The sequence below is a fragment of the Podarcis vaucheri genome (assembly GCF_965113315.1).
Source record: "Podarcis vaucheri genome assembly, chromosome: 12".
Classification (NCBI taxonomy): domain Eukaryota; kingdom Metazoa; phylum Chordata; class Lepidosauria; order Squamata; family Lacertidae; genus Podarcis; species Podarcis vaucheri.
In genome coordinates, this window is record NC_138750.1 from 10,421,978 (window position 1) to 10,433,389 (window position 11,412).

An 11,412-nucleotide genomic window follows, 5' to 3' on the forward strand; every position below is an offset into this window, starting at 1 on the left:
TGAGATAAAAAGCTCTTACACCACTTGGCTGAGTGTTGAGGAAAAAGTGCTCGTAGTATCCATGGGACAACGACACCAATTCACTAGGCTGATCTGATGTTTTGTGAATGAAGATTCATGCCACCTTTGGCTCCCACACTCCCTCCAACTCCCTCCTTTCTCAGTTTGAGACTCACCAACATAAAATTCTGGTTTCTAAAGTGGGTTTACAAGGCAAGCACAAACCACAATTTATTGATTTGAACGAGGCGGCAAACTATGGGGTTTTGAAAACTAGGAAAGAATAGAGGCTCCTTGAAGGCTCATTAGTGTAACCTAAGCAAAGGTTTAATTTTGTATCCGAATCAGCCTCAGGATACATTAGAAATGACATTTGCCTACAGAAGAAGCCCTCAGCCTCAAAACAACTGCAAAGTGGGAAGGAAGAATGACAGACCCTACCAGTGTCCTTATTTTCCAGGGGTAGTCCCGGATTTACAGAAGTCATCCCAGTTTCTGATTTGATCCTGGAACATCCCATTTTTCCTTAGGACGTCAATATTTTCATCAGAGAGATGTTGGAAGGTATGGAGTTATGCCATCCAAGCCAAGGAGATAAGTATACAACCTTTAGAAGACATCTGAAGGGAAGGCAGCCTTGTATAGGGAAGTTTTTTAATGTTTAATTATGTTTTTATACATGTTGGAAGCCACCCAGAGTGACTGGGGCAACTGGTTGCCCCATCAGATGGTTGGATAATAATAATAATAATAATAATAATAATAATAATAATAATAATAATAATAATGAATAGGGCATCCCTACTTCCATTGGAGAAATGTTGGAGGGTATGGAATGGGGATGCACAAGAGATGCAAACGTCTTAAGAAAAAATTAACAGTGTGAATAAAGCAGCTAGTACAAGGAGAGTTCTAGAAAAGAGGAGAATCAGAAAACTAAACGGGACAATGTCATCAACCTGAATAACCAGCTATCTAAAGTAGAATTCACAGGGTCCTTACAATGTTTTCTGACTGCCTGTTTTTTAACTGTAGTGTACTGTCTTAGTGTAACTCAGGGGGAGTCAACCTTTTTATACCTACCGCCCACTAATGCATCTTTCCTGATGGTCAAATTTCCTTACTGCCCACCAGTGCTCGATGGAAGGAGGATTCAGCTTGTGCCGTAGAACCCCCTCCCGTCCACCTAGAACCCTGAAACGCCCACTAGTGGGTGGTAGGGACTAGGTTGACAACCCCTGGTGTAACTGGAAACTTCTGTGGCAATGACGCAACAAAATGTTGACATCAACTGAAATGTTTATAGAGTCCTGGGTAATCACTTGCCTTACAAGCAAATTTGATCTACACGTTGCCTGCCAAGTTCTTTTCCTGTACATAGAAAGGATTGTGTGAATCAATCCTGTGACAGCAGAACTACATCAATAGTATTAGGAATTACAGTGGTACCTCGAGTTAAGTACTGAATTCATTCTGGAGGTCTGTTCTTAATCTGAAACTGTTCTTAACCTGAAGCACCACTTTAGCTAATGGGGCCTCTTGCTGCTGCCACGCTGCCACCACACAATTTCTGTTCTTATCCTGAAGCAAAGTTCTTAACCTGAGGGACTATTTCTGGGTTAGCAGAGTCTGTAACCTGAAGCGTATGTAACCTGAAGCGTATGTAACCTGAGGTGGCACTGGATCAGCATAGAAAAGTTTACGTAGTGTCAACAAGAGTTATCTTAGCATATCAGAAGTAGTAGCAAAGAAGATTTTAGAACAACTAAAAACATTAAGATATGTGCTAAGAAATGTAAATGTTACAGAGACTGTGCCCTGGATATAATACTAACTGTATAAGAATCTTAAGCTTGTTGTGGCACAGGTTGGTCTATTTTTGGAGGCTTATGCATCTGGATAAAAAGAAATTGGCTCTCTTTTCTGAGACAACACTTGTGTATACTAGATTTGATCCAGTGTTAATAGCAAAATCCCTATTGCTAAGATACTATTATACACTAGTTCTCATAGTAGACCATGAACCTTAATTTACGAGAGCAAAATCCCCAATAACAATCAGATGTCGGACATCAGAGAACATTATGCTGCTGAAAAGAAAAGGGCTTTGCGGAAATAATAGACGGTGCTCATGGAAAACAATATAAAAGAAAACCCCAGCATATGCAGGCGTAAGATATAGGGACATAAAGCTATAAAGGCCGTATCATCATATATGAGCCAAAATCATAAAATATATAAATATGAGCAGCTGGAGCTAGAAAAGCAAATCTGGGAATTGGAGGGGGGGGAGATTTAACTTAACCAGCAACTTATTGCTCCAAGATGGTAAAATTGTGGAAGCACTGCCAGAGGCCCCAATTTCAGTCCAGGAGTGTGGAGTAGTTTGCTGGGCTCTTCATTTGATAAAGGCTCTATGGATAGAGCAAAATTACCTTGGGAGATTATTGGCTCATCTTAATACGAGCGGAATATCCTGGAAGCTGATAATGGAACAATCTAAAAGACAAATGACTCAACCCTAACACTTGACCCTTAAGAAAGGACATACAAACAGCTACACCAGATCAACATTGCCCAGGGGAAGGGGAGATAGTGGAGGAAGTGAAGAAGTGCGGGTTGTCCTCCCTTTATATAGAGTCCATGACGTATAGCCACGTAAAGGCGGTGATCGCGCAAAGATTAAGGGATATTGCCAGACAGGAGGACATAGCCCGTGTGAAACCTGGGTTGTTTCTGGGGGAGCAGCTGTATCGGGCTGCTCCAGTTCGCTACCTGGCGGATATCCACTACGTGGAATACCGCAGACTATTTACTGCGGCTAGGCTGAATGTTCTTGACTCAGCAATTCTGAAGGGAAGATATGGAGGAGTCCCATATGACCAGAGATTATGCCACTGTGCACTGGGTGAGGTAGAATCCACAGAGCACATTTTACTGAGCTGTCCCAGCTACAACGATTTAAGACAGTATCTTATAACTCCATACTTACCCCAGCTCAGTTCCCGACAAAGAGGAAAGCAGACAGCATATCTGCTAAATAAGTCTTCGGGGAAAACAACTTTGTCAGTGGCTAAATTTCTTTTCCTGGCACTCAAGTGTCGGAAATGTATAACTGAATGCCTTGACGTGGGTTATCTGTGAGAGGTCTAGTACCGTGGCCCTACCTTATTTATGTACCCCTATGATGTTATAGTTTATAATTATTGTGTTTTATTTCTGACTATCGGTCGAATAAAGGATATTGATTGATTGACATTGCCCAGGGTTGTGGGTATTTGCGGTTTTGCACACCGGTGCTTTACAAAAGCAGTTCCTCTGAATAATGCATTGTGAGTGGGTGCATAGAGTTGGGAAGAGAGAGATAAAGGAAATCAAAAGAAACCATGATTGAGTTCTGTGTCTTAAAAGCTTGAAGATGACTGCTCTGGTGTGCCCACCAAGTTCCTTGTCCCCTGTACTAAAAAGAATAGAGAAGATATGCATATATTACGAATTATAGGTACATTTTTTAAAAAGGTAAAGGACCCCTAAGAGTTAAGTCCAGTCACAGACGACTCTGGGGTTGTGGCGCTCATCTCGCTTTACAGGCCGAGGGAGCTGGCGTTTGTCCACAGACAGTTTTTCCGGGTCATGTGGCCAGCAAGACTGAGCCACTTCTGGTGCAAGGGAACACCGAAACCAGAGCAGCGCATGGAAACACCATTTACTTTCCTGCCGGAGTGGTACCTATTTATCTACTTGCACTTTGACGTGCTTTCGAACTGCTAGGTTGGCAGGAGCAGGGACCGAGCAACAGGAGCTCACCCCGTGGCGGGGATTCGAACTGCTGACCTTCTGATTGGCAAGTCCAAGAGACTCAGTGGTTTAGACCACAGCGCCACCCAAGTACCCTTGTAGGTACATTAAATATCCACAAAACTCTAAATCAGGGGTGGTGAACATGAAATGGAAATCCAATGGTCTTCTTTTGATAAGAGAGTAACATGACAATGAGGAAACCATTCATAAACAGGGAGAGAAGGATCTACAGAAGGGTTCAGATTGAGGATACATAAGGATTCAACCTAAAATGACTTGTGATAGACCTGAATGAGTTACTACAATTCTGTGAAGGGGTCAAATTGACCCCAACACACTTCCACTGCAAAATATACATAACCAACCAAAGCTGACTGAAAAAGTCAACTCAGGTCTGAGTGGAAAACTGAAGAATGTCATGGCTCTGCAAATCAGTCTGGTGCAGCCATTTCATGAGGAAAATGTACCGTATTTTTCACCCTATAGGACACACTTTTCCCCTCCAAAAATGAAGGGGAAATGTGTGTGTGTCCTATGGGGCGAATACAGGCTTTCACTGAAGCCTGGAGAGCGAGAGGGGTCGGTGCGCACCGACCCCTCTCCCTCTCCAGGCTTCAGGAAGCTCTGCGCAACCCTCGGGAGCCCGGCCCGAAGCCGCGCCGGGCTCTGGAGGGTTGCGCAGAGCTGCCTGCGCTCCTGGGCTCCACGCAGCTCTGCGCAACCCTCGGGAGCCCGGTGCCAAGCCGCGCCGGGTTCCCAAAGGTTGCGCAGAGCTGCCTGCATTCCGAAGCCTCGGGCGCACTGAAGAGCACACCCGGGCTTCGCGCAGCTCTCCACAAGCCTGGGGAGACCGGCGCGGCTCCCTAGGCTTGCGGATAGCAGGCTGTTCTGGGGGCTGGGGTCGGGGGAAGCTCGGGCTTCCCCTGCGCCAGCCCCGTGCCTGGGGGGGGGGGAAATAGTTTTTTTTCTTTACCCCCCAAAAAAAACCCTAGGTGCGTCCTATAGGGCGGTGCGTCCCTAGGGGCGAAAAATACGGTATATCTTAAAAGAACACAATATAGCTGTAGACAGCTATATAAAATATAGACTATTAGGTAAATGGCAAGTGAAGTAGCAAGACCCATACCAAACTTATACAACCAATTCTTTCTTGCTTCAATCATTAAATTGCTGTAACCCAGTCTGGGGCCTTTGGGTGAAGGACAGCTAAGAAAGCAAGTAAATAATAAGAATAATAAATTGCCACATTAATATTCATTTAAGGAGTTTGCAGCAGTGTACATGGAATTATTCCAGCTCATCCTCTCAACCTTGGGCATGGGTTGCTGTTTTTGCATGCCCCTCACTGAACCCAACTTTAAGTCTACTTTTGTTCACCTGAAAGAACAAATAAAGCTATACTAAATCTAAATTATCACTGCTGAATTTGTGCATGTTGATTTTAGATTTCAAATATATTAACCTCTAACAACAGATTTGACAGGATGCATATTTTTCAGGTCAGTGTGCCCTTTCAGATTAGTGCACTTTTTTGTGTGGTATTGAGCTCCACACATCATATTTGGGTTTTCCTTCTTAATTCCTCTCCAAAAGCAACTTTCAGCCTAGAAAATCAGTTGGTAAAATGGTTCCCACCTTCTGTATAATTTGGCAATATGCAAGAGAACATTGTGGACCTTCAGAGGCCCCAAAGAGGGAAGCAGTAAAGAATCTTCCTGAATATGCTGGAGCTTGTGACTTATTCAAGACAATATAAAAAATATATATTATGCTGTATAACTGCTGGATATCACTGAAGTGGCTGGTGTTTGCAAATTGGGTCCTCCCTTAAAGAGGGCACGTATTGCGGTGAGACCTGGATAACCAACACGCTGTGTTGTGGGTGGGTTCTATTGGTCAGCCACAACACCCGATTGGTAGGTCCCTCAAAGCTGGGTACAATCCGGCCAATAGGACAAAGTCCAAATGGTTCGAGGAACCTATTTATGCCCATGCATGTGACCCAGAGCTTCCTCTTTCGGTGTGTGCATTTGGAACACTCGCCCATCTCTCCCTACTTTTAGGGCTTTGCACTTGACCTTGCTATGCCGTCGTATGCCATCGTATGTCGTCTGCATGGCAGGGAGCTAGTCGAACCAGAGCCTATGCAAGCAGTCACTTTCTGCAATCAATAAAGTTGTGGCATAAATTCTGCCAAAAACGAAAACCAAAATTTTGAGTCATGTTTGAATTTATTTAAGGGGGGTGGTGGTTCTGGGTCTGAGCAGGCAAATGCTGGAGCTTGCGGCTTATTCAAGACAATATATAAAAAATATTATGCTGTATAACTGCTGGATATGACAAGGGAAGATGGGCGTTTTAGGTCACAACGCAAGCAGAGTACCATGCCTTATGCCTTAACAAATCCGGTTAATATTTAAGGAGCCACAAAACTCTTTGTCAGTTTTGCTGCAAGAGACTAACAAGCCTACCAGTCAGAAAACTATCGAGCAAGTGTCATCATTTAATCTGTTTTTAAAAAGCCAAATATTAACATTTATATCTGATAGCACAGTGAGTTCTCAGTTATAGCCAGCCAGAGACTCATATCAATATGACTGCAATTCAGAAATTACTGCCTCTGGAATGAGATGACTTCCAGGAGGGTAAATGCTTCGTTTGTTACAGCAAAACACTGATGAAGTGGGTACTAGTCTATGAACGCTTAAGCAACAACAAATCTGGTAATATATAAGGTGTCACTAGACTATTTGTTGTTTGAACTCAAGGCTACAGAGATTGGTGGACAAAGACTGAACCAAATGTGCGTTAGTAAAACCTGTGTATAATTTATATGAAATAAGCTTCATGATTCAACGAACTGCATATGAAACACTACTGGATGGATTATGAAATATTAGCTAAGTGGATAAAAAGGTTTGTCAAAATTGCTAAAGGAATGGAATGAGCTCTTTCCTTGACAGTGTCTGAACCTGAATCTTGCGCTGCATTAAATATAATTGCAGTGATAAAAAGCTGTACACCAGTAAGATTAAATCAAATAAACAAGGAATATTCGGTGTTATGTTGGAGGGGATGCCAGGAAACTGGGACTTATGTTCACATGTGGTGGGGGTGTAAATATGTACATTTGGGGGGGGTGTTTAAGTAGATAACAGAAATCGCTGGGTTAAAGCTAACCGAAAGCCAATTTACAATAGGGTGGAAGGTTCGCAGGCTATGAAGGACTTCCTCACAAATTTATTGACAGCTGCACAAATTATTATAGCTAGGAAGTGGAAGGGGCAAGCAGAATATAAAATGGAAGAATGGTATAAAGGGTTGTGGGATATAGCCATTAATGATAAACTAACATGTGCTATTAAGGTAAGGCATGCAGGAGAAACGATTTGAAGGAGATATGGAAGGTATTTGTAGAATTTGTACTGTTAAAATGGAAAGGGGTCAAACCATTGCAAGGGGTGTTGAAATTTGTGGAGGTTGGATAGTTACAATGGAATGGTCTTGGGGGTGGGGTGCCCATTTTTTTTTTTATTTATGATTATTACTTTGTATAAACAAACAAACAAACAAACAAACAAATAAGATGTAAGGAGCAGAGCAAGAAAAGTAGGACAGGGGCTTCCAACCACTTAATTGGCCACAAGTGCAGGCAACAAATGCTCATCTCAGAGATTGCCTTCCACATGTCGTCTATTTGCATGGAGGTAAGGAGGGCCACGGACACGGGTGGCACTGTGGTCTAAACCCCAGAGCCTAGGGCTTGCTGATCAGAAGGTCGGCGGTTCAAATCCCCGTGATGGGGTGAGCTCCCATTGCTCGGTCCCTGCTCCTACCAACCTAGCAGTTCTAAAGCACGTCAAAGTGCAAGTAGATAAATAGGTACCAGTCTGGTGGGAAGGTAAACAGCATTTCCGTGAGCTGCTCTGGTTCGCCAGAAGCGGCTTAGTCATGCTGGCCACATGACCCGGAAGCTGTACGCCGGCTCCCTCGGCCAATAAAGCGAGATGAGCACCGCAACCCCAGAGTCGTCTGCGACTGGACCTAACGGTCAGGGGTCCCTTTACCTTTAAGGAGGGCCACAACAACAGCCCACCAGCTCTGATCTGACACGTGTGCACTGAGTAGTACACCTTCAAACAGGTAAATGTGCACACACACACTTATGCTTGCAAAGGCATTCCGTGTGAACAGGGCCCTTGTGCAATTGCTCCAATTGTATACAAGGGCCTATGTGTATACTGAGACTCTCTGAAGTTGCTCCACTGAACATGGTAGCAGGGCATGTGCCATTAGGCACACACATCTCCCCACACATAATGCACCAGGAGTGACAGATCAGAGCATGCTCTAAGAGAAGATGCACCCTGTTAACTCAGTTGCAGCCATCACATTGAAATCTCCCTGGTGATGAAGTCATGGGCCCTTCAAAGCTATGCAGGTCGTCATCAGCTAGACATAGCCCTGTCATTCCCATGTATCTTTCATGTCTATAGCATGGCAGGTTCTAAGTCAGTGATGGCCAAACGTGGCCCTCCAGCTGTTTTGGGACTACAATTCCCATCATCCCTGACCACTGGTCCTGTTAGCTAGGGATGATGGGAGTTGTAGTCCCAAAACAGCTGGAGGGCCAAGTTTGGCCATCACTGGTCTAAATGGTCACCAAGGCAAACAACTTCAGTCTTCTGATTTAAATAAGGTTTCAGATAAGCGAACAAAGACAATCGCAAGTCACGTTAACAATCACATCAACAGAAGTGTCGTAACGGATCCTAGACTTGAACAGTATCACCAATAAATCTTAAGTATCTTTACTGGCAATCTATGGAGGGCCATCAGCATGGGACTCTCTTCATAAAGTGGCAGAGATTCCTCAGATGAGCAAAGTCAGAGGCAAAAGCACGTTAAAAAAAATCAGTCATTTGTATGTTCTGCACCAAGAGGGGAATGGGGTTTGACATTGGCAGAGAGACAGCATTTAAATCCATCGAATTTAGGATGTAGATACGATTGGCAATACTTAGCACATTCTTGAGTTCATGGAAGCAACTTTAAAAGGTGTACAGTGGTACCTCAGGTTACATACGCTTCAGGTTACATACGCTTCAGGTTACATACGCTTCAGGTTACACACTCCACTAACCCAGAAACAGTGCTTCAGGTTAAGAACTTTGCTTCAGGATGAGAACAGAAATCGTGCTCCGGTGGTGCGGCGGCAGCAGGAGGCCCCATCAGCTAAAGTGGTGCTTCAGGTTAAGAACAGTTTCAGGTTAAGAACGGACTTCCGGAACGAATTAAATACTTAACCTGAGGTACCACTGTACTTACCGTACATACCTCCCTTCCTGGGTTTCTATGGTCAGCTGTCGACCATAAGAAGATTGACGTCTATCTGCATTTTTAAAGGATCAGGGTCAAGCAGTAACTTTCAATTGCATTAACCTCTAATTAACCTCCATGTGAGGATGCCGGTCCAAGTCTGAAAGCTACTAATTCTTATACATGCAGTAGCTCGGGATATATTTTCTCTTGAGTTCTACACATATTTATAGATCCAGAAAATCAGGTGCAGCTTGAAGTCAAGAGTGTGCTAGAGAAAAACAAACATTGCGGCAGCACCAAAACTTGTTAGGATTCAGTATAAAAAAGGAAGTGAGATCAGGATATTCAGCTTTGCCCTCTTAAACTTCAGAATCCAAAGGAAAAAATGTCTTAGCATGTACTATAATAATTATCTCCACCCCTGCCCCAGGATTTCCACTAATGTTTCTTCCCAAGTAAGTATTTAAGTTTCTAGTCCTGTGCATTTAACTTAACTTGGAAGCAAGTTCCTCTGCAAATTGTAAGGAAACAACTGTCTGTCAGAACTCAAACATTAGATATCACTGCCTTTGCCAAAAACCTCTGTGACAAGCACAACTTCAAGATATCAAAGAACGAGCAAAACCTTCCCTGAACTTAACCCAGACATTAATTATATGAAGAAGGGAATCTCAAAGTTTACCAGGATAGACAAGGGTCCTTAGATGATGGTGAAGTCCAGTTTGTCCTGGTTTCTGCCGCTTCTGCAGGGATACAATAGGACGGTCCTTGCTAGTCTGGTGCTTCTATATTTGTGTTTTTCCACAGATCCCTGGATTGAAAAACCAAGGTACAGGAACTTGCGTTCCTGGCCTGCCTTCCCAAACCCCATTGAATTAAAAAGCCTTCCATGAAAGGCCAAAAGGGGCTTTTTGCCAAATGCTGGCGTTCTGAGATGACAGCTACGATGGATGATTCTTCGCTTGCCCTCTCAGCAAAAGGAAGAGGAGAACAACAAGTCATCTAAGTTTTAGTGATGTGGGCAGTGGGGCGGGAGGAGGGAACAGGAGAGAGAATTGAAGCCGATTCTAAAATAGGAACTCCTCTCTGCTTCGATTCCAAAGCAAGACACTGTTGTCCCTTTAAAACAGTTTGACCTGTTGGCCCATGCACAAAGGGAAAGGATTAAACTCCACTAAGGAAGTAATGCAAACTTATCTCCCCCCCAAAAAAATACCCCTTCTTTTTTCTCTTTCGGTTGCCATGGATATAGTGCTGAGTGATACAAAACCCTCCAATTTGCATTGCAAAGCAACAGCGAGCAGTAGAGGACACACAACTTGGTATTCTGAATGCAGACAGGCTGTGGAACTTCCATTTTGAGAGCTGGCAGCTACCAGCACAAATAGTGGCACTTGAGAAGGACTTACCAGTCTCACAATTTTGAGTCCTTGTATTCTACAAATGGCACTCCTAATTTTGATTAGAATAAAACAAGTACAGTCTCTACAGGTGTGTGTTTGTCTATCATCTATCTATTTGCAACTCCTCTCTCTACAAAGCAGAAATTGGCTAGAGAGTTCAAGAAGGGAGTCATCTGGCCCCTTCTCCATCCTTTCTGAAGCCAAATTTCAGCTGAGGGCCTTGAGTGTAGGCACACGCGAAATCTTCATAGGAATTGTTTTGCCAATCTTTTTTGGCCTCACCCCAATGGATTTCCACAGAAAAGACACGATTCCAATTGAAATTTGCACAGCACCGTGCGGGGTTTATATTCCTAGCCTGCATTTTCTCTCAGGATCACAATGCATTGTGGGTTTTGTAGTCTTAAACTTGCACAATCATTCGTGTAAGGGTGGATTTCACAGGAGATCATGGTGCACGATAGAATTTGGAAACAACCTTACAGTTTCCAGTCCTGCAATTTTAAAGAAGAGGAAAGGAAAATGCAGGGGACTGAAGAAGATGGCATGCAGCAGTGAATTGGGAAATTAATGCATTCCTTTGAAACGGGCCTTTACATTTTTATGTACCCACCCCCTGGGGTTGCTTCTGCAATAAAGAGTAGGCCATAAACCTTTCAAATAAATAAAATGGGGGCTGGGTGTGAAAATCTTCTTGTGGGACAAGGTGAGATTAGGTGTGGACAGTTAAGTATAGTAATTTAATTCACTGAAATTGTAAATGCTTGTATCCATTACTATGTGTTGAAATATGTTTGGTTGGTAATTCAGTTCTAGAGAGTTCTCCAGTAGTTCTCGGGTGATTGGCTAACACTGGTCACATAGGAGGTATCTAGTGAAGTAGAGA

At 43.5% G+C, this 11,412-nt stretch overlaps 1 protein-coding gene across 2 annotated transcripts in view; it reads right to left on the bottom strand.

Annotated features, from left to right (window-relative positions):
- ITPRID1 (ITPR interacting domain containing 1) overlaps positions 1 to 10,181 on the bottom strand; it is a 65,370-nt gene extending 55,189 nt beyond the window's left edge. The window contains exon 1 of one of the 2 annotated variants that reach the window (XM_082192758.1): positions 9,806 to 10,181. The gene's annotated coding sequence lies outside the window, so the exon portion shown is untranslated. The remainder of the gene's footprint in view (positions 1 to 9,805) is intronic. The other variant, XM_082192757.1, reaches the window with a different exon arrangement.
- Between the last annotated feature and the right edge of the window lie 1,231 nt (positions 10,182 to 11,412).